This window comes from Dipodomys ordii, unplaced genomic scaffold (genome assembly GCF_000151885.1).
Source record: "Dipodomys ordii isolate 6190 unplaced genomic scaffold, Dord_2.0 Scaffold313, whole genome shotgun sequence".
NCBI lineage: Eukaryota > Metazoa > Chordata > Mammalia > Rodentia > Heteromyidae > Dipodomys > Dipodomys ordii.
The window spans coordinates 108,288-127,331 of NW_012267529.1; the positions used below are offsets into that span (position 1 = coordinate 108,288).

Genomic DNA, 19,044 nt, shown 5'->3' on the forward strand with positions numbered 1-19,044 from the left:
CAAAGGAGGAGGCTGCAATGCTTGATAAGAAATGTACGCATTATCCTGCCCATGTAATTGTAACCCCTCTGTACAGTATGTTCACAAATAAAATTAAATTAAATTAAAAATAAATAAAAACTGTAGTAGAAACCTTTGTTCTCCTTTGCTGACTCTCCTCCCTGATCTGTTCTGTCCTTCCCAAGTGGTTAATGAATGCACCATTTTCTTGTTGTAGGTGGGAACTAGTGAGGTCTCAGAGATGAGGCATTTGGACTTCTTTTCCCATTTTCTGCTCTAACCCCAGAGGCTAAAGTGAGCACAGTTGCTTTGCACTTTTCAGTTAGTGCACCCAGTAGACTCTTGAAAAAGACACAGCTAGATACTGGTGGCTCACACCTCTAGTCCTGTAGTCTAAGGATCAAGGTTCAAAGCCAGTCTGGGCAGGAAAGACTATGAGACTCCTATCTCCAATGAACCATCAAAAACCAGAAGTAGAACTGTGCCTAAAGTAGTAGAGCACCAACCTTGAGTGATAAAACTAGTACCCAGGCCCCGAGTTCAACCCTCAGTATACACATAAAAAAGGAATAAGCAAATTGTACATATTCCATATAACATTAACAATAATGGTAAAGAGGATTTTTTTTTTGCTATTTCTTGGTTATGTCATGAATCAGGTGTCCATGGCTGGTTCCCCTAAAGGAAAAGTTAGATTTTCTAGCTTTCCTTCATTTCCTTTTTACTCTGGGATGCATTTCCTCCTGGAAACCCAAACAAACATACAGCAAGTTACCTTGGTGATTATAGTTCATTGTTCTTACTTTTGTCACATTCTGATAGCTCTCTTAAAGAACAGATGATTGGCTGGGTGCTGGTGGCTCAAGCCTGTAATCCTAATGATTCATGAGGCTGAGATCTGAGGATCATGGTTCAAAGCTAGCCAGGGCAAGAAAGTCCATGAGACTCTTATCTACAATAAATCACTAGAAAACCAGAGGTGGCATTGTGGCTCAAGTGGTAGATTTATCTACAATAAATCACTAGAAAACCAGAGGTGGCATTGTGGCTCAAGTGGTAGAGTGCTTGCCTTGAGCTGAAGAGAGCAGAGACAGTGCTCAGGTCCAGAGCAAGCCCTACCACCACCAACAACAACAAAAAAAAGAACAGGTGATTTTATGTTGAAGCTTCAAAACCTTCCAAATTTGTATGAAATCTTACAAGTTCATATGTAGTCTTTAAAGATTTTGTATACTTATTATTTAGAATGTGGGCTGGGAAGGTGGCTCCATGGTAGAGTGCTTGCCTTGCATGCATGAGGCCCTAGGTTTGATTCCTCAGCACCACATAAGCAGAAAACCCGGCAATGGCACTGTGGCTCAAGTGGTAGAGCGCTAGATTTAAGCTAAAGAGCTGAGGGATAGCACCCAGGTCCAGAGTTCAGGCTCTACAACCGACAAAACAAAAACAAAACCCCAAAATTAGAATGTGACTTTTTTTTTCTTTCTCTCAAACTATGTCAGATGTTTTAATTTGAACATCACACAAAAATTCCCCAAGAAAGTATTTAGAAGCATACTTGTACTCCTGGTTTTCAGGACTGATAAGATATAAGTTCTTAATTATATAATAAGTACTATTTTTAAAAATTCTAAATTATTTTAAAGGTGATGTACAGAGAGGTTACAGTTACATAAATCAGGTAAAGAGTACATTTCTGTTTGGACAATGTCACTCCTTGCCTTACTCTCTCCCAGTATTCCCTCCTGTCCCCACCCACAAGTTGTGTAGTTCATTTTCCACATAGTGTCCAGTGAATAAGTATTCCACAGAATGTTCTACAGAGGTTTCTTTTTTTTCTGTGCTTACTTAATTCACTCTCAAAGTCACCTATTGAAGTGGTTGTGTGCATTTAATGGGACAAGAAAATGAATTGGAATGTTTTAATTGAATTGTATTGATTGTGGCAAATCAGATTCTCAGATCATTTTACTACATGATATGCTGTCTTCTTGTTTCCCCAAATAAAGGAAAGGAATTCTAGTTGATTTTAGAGGAAACATATTTTCACATTTAACCAAACAACAATCCCAACTGTCTGGGCACAGAAGACTTAGATACCACATTTGCTATAGTGTTTTTATTGAACTGTACTAATACTGATGATGCTCATATTTGAATTTGGCTTGCCATCTTGTCTATAAAGTAAAAAGAAGGGCTGGGAAGGTGGCTCAGTGGTAAAGTGCTTGCTGCACATGCATGAGGCCCTGGGTTTGATTCCTCAGCACCACATACACAGAAAAAGCCAGAAGTGGTGCTATGGCTTGAGCTGAAGAGCTGGGCCCCAGGCCCAGGGTTCAAGCCCCACGGCTGACTAAAAAAAAAAAAAGAATAATTCTGTATAAACTATTGGAATGCCATTCTTGAGGAGCCAAAATGTTCTCAACCTTTCTTTGAAGATACCAGGCTGTTCTTAATTGAAAAACATTAAGACCGGGCTGGGAAGGTGGATCAGTGGTAGAGTGCTTGCCTTGCATGCATGAGGCCCTGGGTTCAATTCCTCAGTACCACATAAGCAAAAAGAAAAAAAGCCGGAAGTGGCGCTGTGGTTCAGGTGGTAGAGCACTGGCCTTGAGCTGAAGAGCTGAGGGACAGAGCCCAGGCCTAGAGTTCAGACCCACTACTGGACCCCCCCCCGAATAAAAAAGAAAAGAAAAACATTAAGACTTCTAAAAATAAAAGTCGGTATTTAAGTGTTGTTAAATCCTTTAAGAGGAAAAATAACTAAAAAATGTTATGAGCCCAAGTATGTTAGATGAATAACTAACAGTACACTTGATATAGCTTTTATTTTGCATCATTATTGTTTCCTCATTACATTCAGCATAGCTTTCATTTTACACTATTCATGGGTTTTTTTGAGCCCCTAGGAAACAAAGCCCTAAGGCTGTACCAAACAAAAATAGTGGCAGAATGAAATTTTGTGTCCAGAGTCTCAATAGAGAGACACTGTGGAAAGATCCTGATCTTTTTACAAAACTCATTCTTACCACAGAACTGCAGAATGAAGTCTGTGAACTTCAGCTTAATTTAGCTTAACTGCTAAAAGAAAATAGCATTTAAAAAGCTTCAGTACATACAGGAGAAAGCCCTGAGTAAGTTTGAAGATAAAAATGAAAGTGCTGGAGGATTTACATTTTGTCATGAAGATGAGATTAAAGTACTCAAAGAAGAGTTAAGAAAATCTCAAGAGAAAGAGCATGCCTCAGAGAAGAGACTGAAACACAGAGAAGGTGAACTATATAGGAAAAAAGTTTCCTTATAAGAACTGGAAAAGAGCTCAGAAGCCAGAAACCTGCCTGAAGAAGATATGATGAAGATGTTAGCATCAACCAAGTTGAGCAACCAAGAGAGAAATTTTTAAATTTTATTTTTATTATCTTTAAGTAGTTGTACAAAGAAGTTTTCACTCTACAAAACAGTATATGAGTACAAAGTGTCTGACAACATTGTCACCCATCTCTCCTAACCCATCCCTTCTCTCACTTTCAAGAGAGAAATTAAGGTAAAGATTGTGACTTCTAATTTTGTTCTTGCAGGCATGTCATGTGTTCTGATTAAATAACATGTGGCAGTTTGGTATTTGGTATTATTATTTTCCTGAGGAAGAAAGTAGGAAAATTTAAGGTTGTACATTTGAGATCAAGATGCCAAGGAATTTGGACATTGATAAGCCACAGCTTGACTGATGATTGTTTAATTTCAGATTTTAGTCATTGGGGGAATTACTTTACCTGGTTTTCTGATTTTTCCTCCAAAATTGAAAATGATGCTATAACAATCCATAAAATTGACTTTTCAGGACCTATGTAAGAAACTCCATGTGAATAATGCTGTGTGTGTGTGTGTGTGTGTGTGTGTGCATGTACACCTGTATGTATAAGAACTGGGGCTTACATTCTGGGCCTTGTCCTGTCACTTGGCTTTTTCACTCATGGCTGATGCTCTACCACTTGAGCTATACCTCCATTTCCATCTCTTTTCTGGTTACTTGGAGGTAAGAGTCTAGCAGGTTTTAAACCTCAATTCTCAGATCTCAGCCTCTTGGGTAGCTGGGATTATAGATGTTAGCATCTGTGCTTTGGTTTTGGAGAGTGTCCCTACTCCAAAGTAAAAACTGATAGAGAGAGAAAGGGAAGAAGTCCTATATCAAGACTTACATTAGGTGATACTTGGTATCAAACATAAGCTTGAGTTTGGTTCTAGAGCTTCGATGAGTAGTTTGGAAAGCAAAGGTAGCCAAAAAGTGTGGGAATAAGGCCTGCTGAAGCCCAAAGGAAGTTCAGAACTGTAAATAAGTCAGTGCTTACTCTGTAAAGTAACCCATGTCCAGGGGCAGTGACTTTATTAAACACACTGTAGACCCGTGGTCAGAAAACTGCCTGGTTTATTCTCTAAATTTTGCTATCATTGTCCTCTATTTCAGTGCAAAGATAATCATGTTATAGAGGTTCTACCACTGATCAACTTTTAAGTGCAAGGCCAATATTAGAAATATTTGTGATCTGATTTTTGGAGTCTGTTCAGGCCTGGTGATCTATGTGTCTGCCCTGTCACGACCACATCACATGCTCTTGATTCTAGGCTCCATAGGTAGACTTAACGCTAGGTAAATTTGAGCTACTTACTCTGTGTCCTCTACTTGGCTTATCAATTTTAGAATAAGCTTGGCCATTTATACAAACAGTTTCCTGGAATTTTTATAGAGATTACATTAAATCTAGAGTATAGAGAATTGACATCTTTATGATATTCAATTTCTAATTCTTCACAGTGTGGTTTTCTAGTTCCTTTCTTCCTATCTTCCTTCCTTTATTTCTTCCTTCTTTCCTGTCTTCCTTTCTTCCCCCACTTCCTTCCCTCCTACCCTACCCCCCTCTTTCCTTTTATTTCTTCTTTCTTCTTTTTTTTTTTAAGGTGGTTCTAGGGTTTGAACTCAGTTTTGTGTTCTTGCTTACCTTTTTAACTCAAGGTTGGAACTCTACCACTTGATCCACAGTTCTACTTCTAGCATTTTGTTGGTTAATTGGAGATAAAAGTCTTGTAGACTTTCCTGCCTTGGCTGGCTTCAAACTACGATTCTCAGATGTCAGCCTCCTAAATAGATGGGATTAAAGGTATTAGTGCTTGGTATGTAGTTTCCGATTTTTTTTTTATGGTGAGAATACCGTACAATGGAGTTACTATTACATGGGCAAGATAATGAGTACATTTCTTATCAAGCATTGTAGCCTCCTCATTGTTCCCCTTCCCTTCCCTTCCCATACTTCTCCCCCCACCTCGTAATTGCCTTTCTTTTAATCTCTTTTATTTTCAAAATGATCTCACTTTTTTGTAGGTTAAAGGATTAGTTTAATAAAAAAGGATTACCTTTAAAGTTTTGTTTTCAATTTTTTATACTTCTATTCTAAATATTAATTTTTTTTTGTCTGTCGTGGGGCTTGTCTGTCTGGGCCTGTGCTCTGCCCCTGAGCTCTTTAGCTCAAGGTTAGCGCCACAGTGCCACTTCCGGCTTTTTCTGTCTATGTGGTGGTGAGGAATTGAACCCAGGGCCTCATGCATTTAAGGCAAGCAGTCTACCACTGAGCCAGCTTCCTGACCCCCTAAAAATTAGTTTTATTAATAATTATGAGTGCTTTATTGCTCATAACAGAATGACTTGGCGTTAGATGTTTACTTTCAAATTTTAAAAGAGTACTGGGTTTATATGAAGGTGAGAATAGTGGAGGGTGGTGAATGTGATCAGAATATATTATATGCAAATATAAAGACAGAAGATTGAAAGTTACTACAATCATTTTATTTTGAGAATGAATTATCCATATCGCTTCTTAAAATTATTACAAAAGGAGAAGGAATAAGAGAAATGGAAGCCAACAAATGTGATCAAAATCCTTTGTATGTACTATAGAATTATCACAGTGAAACCTCTGTACAATCAATATGTAGCACTTTTTAAAAATGAAGAATATTGGATATTGTACACTCTGTGCCTCAAAATTTTATTTATAGATCTAAGCTTTTTCCTTGCTGCTGTAATTGAAATTGTATTGGAATCAACATAAATGTGCAGCTATGAACCTGCTTCTCTTACATCAGTGATGTCTTGCCCTGCCACACCCTGCTAGTGCCCTCCAGTGGGGAGCTGTGCACCCCAACTCAGGCCAAGTATTCTGTGCTCTTTAGCTTCCCTCTCACTCTTCCTAAGCAAAATCTGGTTTAACTACTGCATGAAATTGTATCCTTCACAAGCTCTTTAATCGATCCAAAATTGGAAATATTTACTGTTGAGTTTTTTGTTTTGTTTAGAAATTAATTTTGTGCTTTTGTGACTCATGCTGTTTCTCAAATTTTATTTCATCCAACTCTAAATTATTATTTTTTCTTCTAATTCTGGAGGTCAGAGCCAGTAACATTAATTGGTTAAGGGAAAAAGGCAATTGTAGTGTTTCACTTCAAATGAAAGTCCCAATTATCTCCTGGACTTTCAAGAACATTCTAGTAGTTCTTTCTTTGGGTTCCTACTGTGTTTTCTCAGGATGACCGTGTGCATGTTGGGGTTTGGTGGGACTTTTCACCTGTTTATCTTGGAGAACATTTTCTTTCATGTGAGTTGGTCCTTATGCTAGAATTTGGGGCAAGCAGTTTTATTTGTTTATAAAATATGGTGGCACACCTTCCTTTTTTCTAATTCATTAATTTTGTTTTTCTCAGTCATGTGACTTGAACTCTAGGCCTGTGTGCTATCCCTCAACTCTTCAGCTCAAGGGGAGCACTCTACCACTTGAGCCACAGTGGCATTTCCCATTCTTCTGGTGGTTAGTTGGAGATAAGTGTTTCATGGACTTTCCTGCCGGAGCTGGCTTTGAATCATGATCCTCAGATCTCAGCTTCCTGAGTAGCTAGGCTTACAGGTGTGAACCAGTGGTGCCTGGGTTATTTTACTTTTTATCTCTAAAAACTTATTAAGTGATATACAACATAAAAAGTACATATGTTAATGGGGCATGATCATACATTTCAGTACATGTATATATTGCTTGATATTTAAACGAGATTAAACATGTTTGTCCCTTCACATATTTTTATGGTGAAAAGTTTAAACATCTTCATGTGGTTTGAAATATACAGTATAAGCCGGGCGCTGGTGGCTCAGGAGGCTGAGATCTGAGGATCACGGTTCAAAGCCAGCCTGGGCAGGAAAGACCGTGAGACCCCTATCGCCAATAAACCACCAGAAAACCGGAAGTGGCACTGTAGCTCAAGTGGTAGAGTGCTCGCCTTGAGCTGAAGAGCTGAGGGACAGAGCCCAGGCCCAGAGTTTAAGCCCCACTACTGACCAAAAAAAAAAAAAAAATACAGTATATGTTGTTAGCTATAGTTATCCTATTGTATAATAGCACACTTCCACTAATTTGAGTTAGGCCAAAGGAGTCCCATTTTAATATATTTTTAATATTAGTATTTCATCTATGATTAGCTCAGTATTTAATACTTAAAACCTCAAAATGGGACAACTTAAGTGTAAAAGCAGAAATTTTTTTTTCAGTACTAGAGTTTAACTTAGGCCTTGTACTTGTTATGTAAGCACTGTAATACTTGAGCCATGCACTCAGCACTTTTTGCTTTTGGCGATCTATCAGACAGAGCTTTGTGGTTTTTGCTCAGGCAGCCTGGATGTGATCTACTCACATTACCTATTGAGCTAGGACTATCCATTTGTATGGGCTTGTTTACTTTTTGCCTTCGCTGGCATCAGACTGTAATCTTTCTGACCTCCACATGGCCAAGTAGCTGGGATTAGACATGAGCTAATTTTTTTTAGTTATGTAATGCATTGGGTTTTAAACTTTTGATCTCAAGATTCATTTATATTCTCAAAAATTGTTGAGAACTCTCCCTATACAAAGATTTTGCTTGTGGGTTTATCTGTTAATGTTTACCACACTAGAAATTAAAATTGAGAACATCTAAAAATATTTTTAACAAACAAATATTTCTTATCAATCAACTTATTAAAAATTATAAAATCCTTCATGAAAAATATCTGAATTTTTCAAACCAAAAATATTCCAGACAGAAATGGCTCATTAATACATTTGTAAATTTCCTTGGTGCCTGGGTTGATGGAGGAGAATGAGGGCCTTGATCTGCTTCTGTGACATGTGACATGGCCTGTTGTTGTGGCTGATAAACAGGCTAGAAATTGAACCTCACAGATATATATAGTAGTTTAAAAATAGAGGCCTCTTTAAAAAGTCTTTTCATATAACTGAATGTTCGTTGCTATTATGCAAATACTTCAGTTACATATCTCAACAGTTAAGTTACAAAATGGAATCTGAAACTTTTTGTATTCAGTTACATGGCAATTCTTTTATCTCCTTTGAATGGATGTTTTACTAGGTCATGATTTTGTAACATCATGCATTGGTCATTTGGAAAATACTCTCTTAGCTTTTTTTTACTCAAGGCTAGCACTTTACCACTTGAACCATAGCCCCATGTCTGGCATTTAGCTGGTAAATTGGAGATAAGAGTCTAGCAGGATTTTCATCCTGGGCTGGTTTTGGACTCTTGAGTACCTAGGATTACAAGCACAATCCACTGGGGCCCAGGTGTAATTGGTCATGGGCCTGAATGATGTCCCTCAGCTCTTCATCTCAAGGCTAGTGCTTTACCACTTGAGCCACAGAACCATTTCTGGTTTTCTGAGAGTGGTTTATTGGAGGTAAGTCTTATGGACTTTCCTGCCCAGGCTGGCTTTGAACCGTGATCCTCAGATCTCAGCCTCCTGAGTAGCTAGGATTATAGGAGTGAGCCAATGGTGCCTGGCTACTTTTTTTTTTTAATAATAGCCTCCATTTTAGGTGGAGTAAGATAATATTTTGATTTACATTTCCTTGGCGCATAATGATAATATTTTCATATTTGTTAGTCATTCTTATTTCTTCTTCTGAGAAGTTGTCTTCTGAACTCAGATCACTTGTCCATTTTTAGTTGAATTATTTGGTGTTTAAAACTTTCTGAATTAAAAAAATATATTTGGATTTTAATTATCTGCCAAGTGGTTACTGTCTTCGGTTGTCTTTTTACTCTCTTGATTCTTTTTCCTTGCTGTACAGAAACATTTTTGCTTGACGAAATCTATTTGTCAATATTTTTAAAAGAGGAGACACTGATTTTCCTGCATTTCAGTCCATCAGGGCAGAGAGGGCTTCGCATAGCACAGCAGCTCACCTCTGGAGGTCAGAAAACAGAGAGAGATTGCTTACCTGAGCTGGGTTTCTTCTTGTTTCCCCTTTTATTCCACTTAGGCCCCTAGTCAATAGTGTGATGCCACCCACTTTGAGGGAAGGTCTTCCCCCTTGGTTCATCCTCTCTGGAAACACCATTGCTGACACACCATGGTATGTGCTTTATGAATCTCCAGGCACTTCTCAATCCAACCAAGTTGGCAGTCAGCGTCCATCCCTTGCCATCTTAACACCAAAACCTATCTAAATCAGGACATTAATCACTGGTCCTCAAGAGGTATATGTCCATCTCACAAGGCAAAATGCATTTAGTCTCTCCAAGAGCCTCTATAAGCTTAGTAACATATTGTGACATAAATGGCTTTTAGCCCAATTTCCAATACGGCCCTAATTGCCATCTGAAATCACATGGACAGTCTTCATTGCATTTCTGCTGGCATTCTGAACTCCCAACAGAGCTATCTCCCGGCTAGCTCCATGATCAGGTAAGCTTTCTTTTTCAGCATGCTTCTCCCAACTTTTCTAATCACCAGTTTCCAAAGGTTTCAAGACCACAAGTTTACTCAGAGCAATTGCCCACGTCTTCAATCCCAACATTCTTTTTTTTTAATTGTGAAAATACCGTATAGAGGGGTTACAATTACATGGACAAGATAATGAGTACATTTCTTATCAAGCATTGTTGGTTCCTCCTTTGTTTCCCCTTTCCATCCTTTCCCACCCCCCCCCTCCTCTCGGCCAAAGTTGTAAAATTCGTTTTTCGAGATAACGACTTGCACATCTCATTGTTGCAATGGGTCCACCTGTATCCCTATTTAAATGATTTGTTTTTTTTCCCTTCCCCTCCACAAATTATACCAGCATCAAATACAGTGAAAGCTGGGGTTATACCATGGGGAAGGGACATACAAAGCAACAAAGAAATCATCTTATAAATATGTCAGAAACAATAGCAAGAAAGAAAAAAAATCTGCATACTTATCTTGACGTTCATTTCACCTAACATCAACTTATCTGACTGTTTCTGCTTATCTCAGACATATACTAGTTATTGCAAATAAGGGAAACCATGGGGCCTATGTTTCTTTGGGCCTGGCTTACTTCACTTAATATAATTTTTTCCAAGTCTTTCCATTTCCTAACAAATGGGACAATGTCATTCTTTCTGATGGAGGCATAGAATTCCATTGTGTATATATATCTCATTTTCTTGATCCGTTCATCTACTGAGGGGCATCTGGGTTGGATCCATATCTTAGCTATGGTAAATAATGCTGCAATAAACATAGTTGTGCTGGTAGCCTTAGTATGGCCTTGTTTGTGATCATTCGGGTAAATGCCCAAAAGTGGGATTGCTGGGTCATAGGGAAGCTCTTCACATAGAGCTCCCCTATGACTCAATCCGAACATTCTATGCCAGCTTTTTGTCCCTGGTTCAAAATAACAAAGTGGAACACCTTAATAAAAGGAGGAAGGATTTATTTGGGCCACAGTCTCAGTCCATCATGGTAGGAAGGGCACAACAGAGCAACACACAGCAGCTCACTCTGACAGCCAGGAAATGAAAAGAGAATGCTTGTACTCCATTTGTCATTGTTTGCTTTTGTTACTTTTGCTTTGGCCTCAAATCAAGAAAATCATTCCCTATGCCTATCTGGAAGTGTTTCACTACTAATTTTCTGAAATTTTCGACTTTCATCTCCTATATTAATTTTGACTTGATTTTTTTAATACAGAATAAGAGATACAGGTCAAGTTTCAGTCTTCTGCATTTGCATATCCAGTTTTCCTGGCACCATGCATTGATGAAGCTGGCTTTTTCCTCATGTATGTTTTAGCAACTTTGAGACAAATCAGCTGGCTGTAGATGTAGGTGCATGGACTTTTTTCTACATTCTCTCTTCTGTCTCACTGGTTTATGGGTTCATATTCATGCTTACTATCATGTTTTGTTATTATGACTCTAATATGTTTTGAAATCAGAAATAGTGATAGCTCTGGCTCTGCTTTTTGGTCATAGTCTCTTTAGTTATTTGGGGTCTTTTATGCTTTCATACAAAGTTAATGTTGCTTTCTGCTTCTGTGTAGAATGTCATTGGAATTTCTATAGAGATTATATTCAATCTTTAGATCACTTTGTGCATTATGGACATAGAACAGTATTCTAATCCACATGAATTGGAGTTCTACCTTTAGTATCTTCAGTTTTGTTCATCAACTTTGTGCAATTTTTATTAAATAGCCTTTCACTTCCCTAGTTAAGTGTGTTCCTCAGTAGTCTTTCCATCTGTAATTCTTGTGAATAGGGATTGCTTTCATGATTTGTTTCTTGGCAAATTCATTGGTGTGTAAAAAAAAAACTATACATGAGTTTTGTATGTTGTTTTCTTCTGTTCTTTTCTTTTTTCCTTTTGGTCCCTATAATCTCACTGATGTTGCTGAGGATTAGAAAGAACTCGTCACCCTCCTTCCCTTCCTCTCTCCCTCCCTCCCTCCCAATCTCCCCCAGGAGAGGTCAGGAGAGGCCTGAAGTACTTGTCCTCTGAGTAGACAGTGGTGTGGGCCAGGTGCTGCCCAGAGAGAGTGGGGTAGGAATCAGCACCTGAAGTGTAGTGCTCTCTCCTTGTCTCCTCAGCTGCATGTGCTCAGACATCATTGGGATGGAGGAGGGAGGGCCCTTGAGAAGAGCAAGTATGACAACATGGCTGATTCTGAGAGAAGTTTCTCTCTGGACCTCCTTAGGCATATATGATGCTGACTGAAGAAAATACATGAAAGTCTCAAATTACCCATGGCATTGTTGGCAGTGATGAGCATATAGTACTGAAATTTCAACTCTTTTTTTTGTGATTTGATAATAGTTCCTAAGTAAGAGGCATTATTTTTGTTCAGAAGTTAAGAATGATACTTTGACAACTGATTTTAGAAGAAAATATTTAAAATTCTTTGATAAACCTCTTGGATCATGGAAATTGCTGCTGTTGTTTGCTAGCAATTCTTTTCAATGTATTCTGTACCTTGAATAGTGTGAGAATCCTTCACAACCATCTCAGGGGACCATGCAGAGGCAGGCAGGCACAGGAGAAAGATTATTATATGGTCTATTACAGAGAGGGACCACATGGCTTCTGCCCCTTTCCAGGTGGCAGGTAGGTCTGGGGCTGGTAGGGAGTTAGGTGTGGGAGCAGGTAGGTCTGGGTAGAGAGAGGGGGTGGCCAGCCATATGGTAGAAACTTTAGGGCAAGGAGGAGCTCAGGTTTGAGAGGAGCTGAGGATTGGAGATGGGGATAATACTAACACTCCCAGCTTTGTTGTTTAATAATAATAACTAGGGGTGCCAGGCTTGGAGTATGGGAGGAGGTCATTTCTTCTGGAGCTACTTCCTGATGTAAAGGGGTAAAGTAGTCAGGGGTCCCTGATTTGTTTCTTGGCCAGGTGCCATCCAAGAAGCATTTGCTTGACATTTTGGTTGGAAAGGGTCCTCATCTTTTCTTTTTTCTTTCTTTTTTTATTTTTGGGTCCGGTCGTGGGGCCTGAACTCTGGGCCTGGGCGCTGTCCCTGAGCTCTTCAGCTCAAGGCTAGCGCTCTACCACTTGAGCCACAGTGCCACCTCTGGCTTTTTTCTTTTTGCTTATGTGGTGCTTAGGAATGGAACCCAGGGCCTCAGGCATGCAAGGCAAGCGCTCTACCACTGAGCCACCTTCCCAGCCCAGTCCTCATCTTTTCTATGATACTAGTTATCTAAAATGCAATTAGTAAAAGGCAAAAATGGCGCTAGCAGGCCCGAGAGAGAAATAATCCAGTTAGGCATTGATTCCCAGAAGGAGCTATCAAAGACCTGAGATTGCCTTTTTTGTCTTGGATTAGAGACAAGCATGGTACCTGACACACCGTACCCTGGAGGGGGGAGTAAGACTTTTCCCACTTTAGGATCAAGGAACCTGAGGAGGCAGGTAGCAGAAATATTTGAAGGTTCCAGAGCCAATAAGAGTCTCTTTTGGCTACTGGCCTGGGGGGTGTTAAGGAGTCACTGAAGCTGGGATCTTTAGGGTCCAGGTCTGCCTGAGCTGGGCAAGGCAGGGCAGTGTAAGTCAAGTGTCTGGTTTCCTGTAGTAACAAGATGGCCTTGTCTTGTTCCCAGGGGGTGTCCTGGGCTGGGGGCTGTTATCCTGTTGAAAGAAACTTTGGGAAAAGTTAGGCAAAAGGCTGAAAAGGTGACAAGGTCAGTTAACATGAATAACACAGGAGAACACACCCTGGCCGCAAGCCAGAAAAGTTCCATTTAGAGCATAAGCCCAGTTGTGGCCCATTACAGGGAAGGAGGAATAACGAACTGGGGACAGGGAGGGGATGCACAGGGCTTTTGTCAACTGGGTAGGGGAGAGCATAGTGGACTGGTTGGGCATAACCAGTCAGAGGCTTCTATAAATACACATAGCAGATAACAAAGGCAAGACTATAACTTTTTTGTCTAGTTAGAAGGTAGACAGGTATGGACATTAGGTGGGCATTCAACTATTTCTTGATCAAACATAAGAATCCTTCATGACCATCCCATGGGACCATTCAGAGGCAGGCAGACACAGGAGAAAGATTATTATAAGGTTTATTAGAGGGGCTATATCTCCCAGTAGAGGGAGCAAGGCATCTGCCCCTATCTAGGTGGCAGGTAGATCTGGGGCTGGTAGGGAGGTAGGTATGTGAGCAGAAGGTCTGGGTGGAGAAAGGAGTGGCAGGAACTCTAGGGCAGGGAGGAGCTCAGGTCTGAGTAGAGCTGAGGACCAGAGGTGGGGTAATAATAACAAATAGTTACATAGTTTTAACTGTCATGATGTTAAATTATACTCACATCATGATTTCCAAAAGCCTGTGTTTCTCATCACATCTTTTTGCTGTCTTTTATGCCCAATTTAAATGACATGTGCTTCAGACAAATGCCTAAGAATTTATTTACATATGAAAAGCAGATGTCTTGTTAGATTGTTGGTAAACATATTTTCTGGCTTATTTTAAGTTCATGACCAGAAAGCCCAGCTCAGATTGTAATTCTTGTACACCATCATCTAAAACACCTTTTTAGCACTGCATAATATATTTTACTAATGGCTTCACTTCTTTAAACTATTTTTTGTACATATAGCAACTTACAGAAAACTTTGACCTGAGTACTATAAGATTCATACATCAAATGCTTGATGAGAAGGAAAAGATTCCTGAGGCTCAGGAAGAAAACAAAGTCCTACAAAAGAAGCTAGAACAGGTGAACTGCAAACTAAAGGTAAACTTTTGAAGTTAAATTACATCACTTTTCCCACCATGTAAGTAACATGGAAATCCAGTATTTTAAAATGCAGTTCACATTTGCAAGTTTATATAATACAGTTTACAAAATTCTAATATCTTTGGAAATTAGGAAGAAAAGATTTGTTAATATAATCACTTTTACAAAACAAAGTATTATGTAGCAAGAAGACAAATGTAAGGGAAAATTCTGGAGGAAATTGTAGGAACTAGCTGGGGGCAGTGGCTCACGCCTACTACTACTAGCTACTTACGGGGCTGAGATCTGAGGACCATGTTTCAAAGCCAACTTGTGTGCGAAAGTCCATGAGATTTTTATCTTATTCTTACTTATTCTTATATCTATCTTAGTCTTATTTCCAGCAAATAGCGACAAGGGGAAGTATGGCATGATGTGGAATGATAGTGCACTAGAGTTGAGCAAAAAAGTTCAGAGACACACTCAGGCTCTGGGTTTAAACCCCAGCACTAACAAACAAACAAACAAAAAACCTCATAGGAACTCGGGTTTGTGTTGATGAATGAATAATGTGATGTTCTTCCTCAGAAATGAATATTTTTAAAGTTGTTTTAAGCATGTTCTTCATTTTCATTATAGTTAGAAAAAGAATATTGATATCAGTTAATTATGGTCAGGCAGGTAGGTAGTCTTAATTTTATCTAGAAGTCATTGATGTTTGAAATTTTATACAGAATTACGTATTATATAGCTTTCTTTTGGGGGGACAGAATAAGGTTTTGAATTCAGGGTCAAGTACTTTCTAGGCAAGCACATTTTTCTCTATTTTTTTTTAACTGGCTCTGGGGTTGTCCCTGAGCCTCTTTGTGCTCAAGGCTAGGGCTCTGCCACTTGAGCACCACTTCCTGCTTTTTCTGAATAGTTTATTGGAGATAAAAGCCTTATGGGGACTTTTCTGCCTGAGCTGGCTTCAAAATTAGATCCTTGGATCTCAGCCTCCTGAGTAGCTAGGATTACAGGCCTGAGCCACTGGCACCCAGCTAGGCAAGCACACTTAAATATTTGAATCACACCTCAGGTCCCTTGTTGTAAACTTTTACGCAGAGCCTCACACTTTTGCTGGGACCATTTTCTTCAGCTTCTCATCTAGCTGCAATTATAGGTATGAGATAGGGTCTTGCCAACTATTTTGTCCCCATAAACTTTAATCCTCTGCTTTCTGAGTAGCTGGGATTCCAGGTATATGCAACTATACCTGTACAATATCTTCCATAGATTTTTTTCCTGTTAATCAATTGCTCAGAATAAGTCAAAGCCTCCAAATGCTTAAAGCACACCAATATTAAATGGCATGGCCAATTTCCCTGGGGGTGGGGTGTGTAGAACTATGGTTTGGCCTGAGATCTTCATACTTGTTAAGCAAGTGCTCTATAACTTTTGCTTAAGGTATTTTTCCAGTAGGGTCTCAGGTTTTTGCCTGAAGCCAGGCTAGACTATGGTCCTCCGGGCTGTGCCTTCTTGTGTAGCTGGCTGGAATCAGATGTGACTCACCTTACCCAGCCTCATTTTTAAATCCTCAATCCCTGAGAACTCTCATTAAGAGATTCTAACTCATTCTTTGTCTCTGACTAGCCCTGGGTTATAGTTACAGAATTAATAGCTTTATCAGGTAGGAGGAGGGACAAAAACTAAAATCTATTTTATTCTTATTTGCTCTCTTTCCTCCATAGACCCCTTCCTCACCCCTCCCCTGCAAGTGGCAGGCCTTTCTTTAGTAGGAAGTCAATTACTCTCCTAACCCAAGGGTACTGGAGACATTTTTTGTGTGGTTTGGTAGTTACATAGGGAAGTTGAACTCAATATATTTCCATTTGGCAAGGAAGTTGTTAGTCAGTTGACTAAGTGAAGGTGATTTATTGTAATATGAAATTCTACTTGCTTACATTGTATTTGGTTTATTTTTAGGAAAAGCAGAAAGAACTGGAGATTAAAAAAACATATATTCTAGTCATCTGCCCAAGTCCTTGCCAAAGAAAGAAAAAGAACTTGCCCCAAGAAAGAATGGTGTGGTAGCTACTATTATTAAGGCACCAATATTATAACTATAGTATAGAATTGGTTATAAGTATTATCTTTATTAATATTTTAAAGTAGAATGAAGAATCTCATAGAAATATGTAAATTACTGTTTTACAATTTTAGTTTTTCAGAAGTCTTTCAATTTTTGTAAGTTTTAACTCATAAGGAAAGGTTGTTAAAACCATGTTTTGTATAACTTAAAATTTTTTTACTGTGATTTTGAAATCCCTATGAAAATATACAAACATACTCAATAGAGTGAAGGATGTAATGAACTTCCATTTAAACATTACCTAGATTTAACAGGTACTCTTTTTGCCAATTTCTTCTATTTTTCTTAGTTTTAGAAGTGTGTTTTTCAGGAAATCACAGATATTATTTCACTCATAAATATTTTATATTATGCATATAGCCTTGCTCTGTTTTTAGCAAAGTACAATACTTGTGAGAATTGCACAATTTTTAAACATAAACTTTGTAAAAGTTTAGGGCCAATTATAGTAAGAATTGCTCCCAAATCATATATCTGCTAGTAAATCCCAGACACAAAAATGAGTGTTATTGAGCTGAGTCAAATGTGCCTCAAGTTGTATTGTGCCAGCCTTAAGCAGAAAAAGCTAAGTGACAGCACACAGTCCCTGTATTCCAGCCCCAGTACCAGCACACACTTACACACATGCACACACACACACACACACACACACACACACACACACACACACAGTATAAAAGAAACAAAAATCTTAATCATGGTGGTGTGTTTCTTCAAAAGAGTATTGTGTAGAATAACAGAGAGTAATTCTTCACTCTAAAAGGCTCAAAATATTTGCTTTTTAGTACTAGAAGATTCAGAGCCAGCACCCTGGTTGAAAGTGTGTGGTCTTAGAGTTGGCTCTGCTTTTTCATTGAATCCTGGTGCTAACATTCAGTGGTGTGAATTGTTGCAGCCTCAATTTCCTCATGTGCCATATAAAGGGTGGTAAGTAACCTTGATGTTTCTAAAGCTCCTCAGAAACCTGCATGAATAAGTCCTCAGCCAGTGGAAGCCCAGAGTCCAGTTCATGCTGCAATTAGAAAGACACCAATGGGGGCTGAGATAAGAGAAGACGCTTCTTCTTCTTGTAGTGGATAAAATCAGTGTGTAGTCCAGGGCTGGTGAGCTGTTTTGCTGATCTTCCATTTGGGACTGTAGCCCTCATGTTTGTGGTTGGAGTGGTCTCATCTCCCAGTGAACAAAGGGAATGAGGAAGCAGCGGGCAAGCTGTGCTTAGAAATGTGATCTGGAGTTGCACCTGCACTTCCACCCACCTCACCCTGGTCCTGTCTAGCTGCAGGGGTGGCCGACAGTGCCCTGCTTAACACACAGGGGACTGTTTCTAAAAGGAAGAAAATGAAAACGGATACCAGGGGACAATTACATACTATCCAGTCTTTATTAACAATCCATGTGTTATTTTTATTAAGGAAAATCACACCAGAGATATTTGCAAGGAGCCATAATAAATGTAAAATTCCTCATTCCTTATGGAATTTTAAGTATGTAGCATTCTTATTTGATTTAAATATTATAGAATTTTGTTACCTGGAGACTTTGGACATAAGTTATGTCCAAAGTCTTGAACAACTCAGTTCAGCTGTCACCAGCTGTGTTACATGTTTCTTCGGCTTCTCTTCTTCAGTCATTTCTGATTAACTTGATTAACCAGATTATGATATTTGGCTCAAGAAACAGCTCTTCTGCAACTTATTTTCAGAATTTTATGTAGGTAGGTGGTTTTATTTACACTATACTGGTTCTGATATAGTTCACAAATGCGTCTTTAAATTTTTAAATAGAAATACCATTCATAGCAAAAGGACTTGTGATTTGTTGCTTTACTCACTGAAAATTGGCTTTAATTTCTAACTTGGTATTTCCTTTATTTCTATACATGGATTTGCATTTAAAAATTCACCATAGAACCTGGAGTCCCAAGAGCAAGAGGAACGCAGGAAGCCAGGTTTCTGTGGAGAAAGAAGAATCAAGGAGAGCCCGTTGTAAAGCAGGAGGAGGAAAAGCTGGAGAGTGGTGAGTAATAGAGTTTATTTACACAAGCTGTGAGTCCCTTGGTAAAGGAAAGGTCAAGGCCTGTTGATGTCTTCCTACTGAACTGTACATTGGTTGAGCAGAACAAGAAAAGGCAAGTGCAGTTGTAGGAAGCAGTGTATCAAAAGTCACAAATATTTGAACAAAGTTTTTAAGGAGAGAAGAAAAATTACAAGTTTAGTTCCATAAAGACACAACTTCGCTAAAAGGGAAAAACATTTTTTTCTTTTTTTTTATTGTAAAAATACTGTACAGAGGGGTTACAATTACATGGGCAAGATAATGAGTACATTTCTTATCAAGCATTGTAGCCTCCTCCTTT

General features: G+C 38.9%; 1 pseudogene; it reads left to right on the plus strand.

Moving 5' to 3' along the window:
- LOC106001536 overlaps positions 1–19,044 on the plus strand; it is a 44,733-nt pseudogene that overhangs the window by 20,639 nt on the left and 5,050 nt on the right.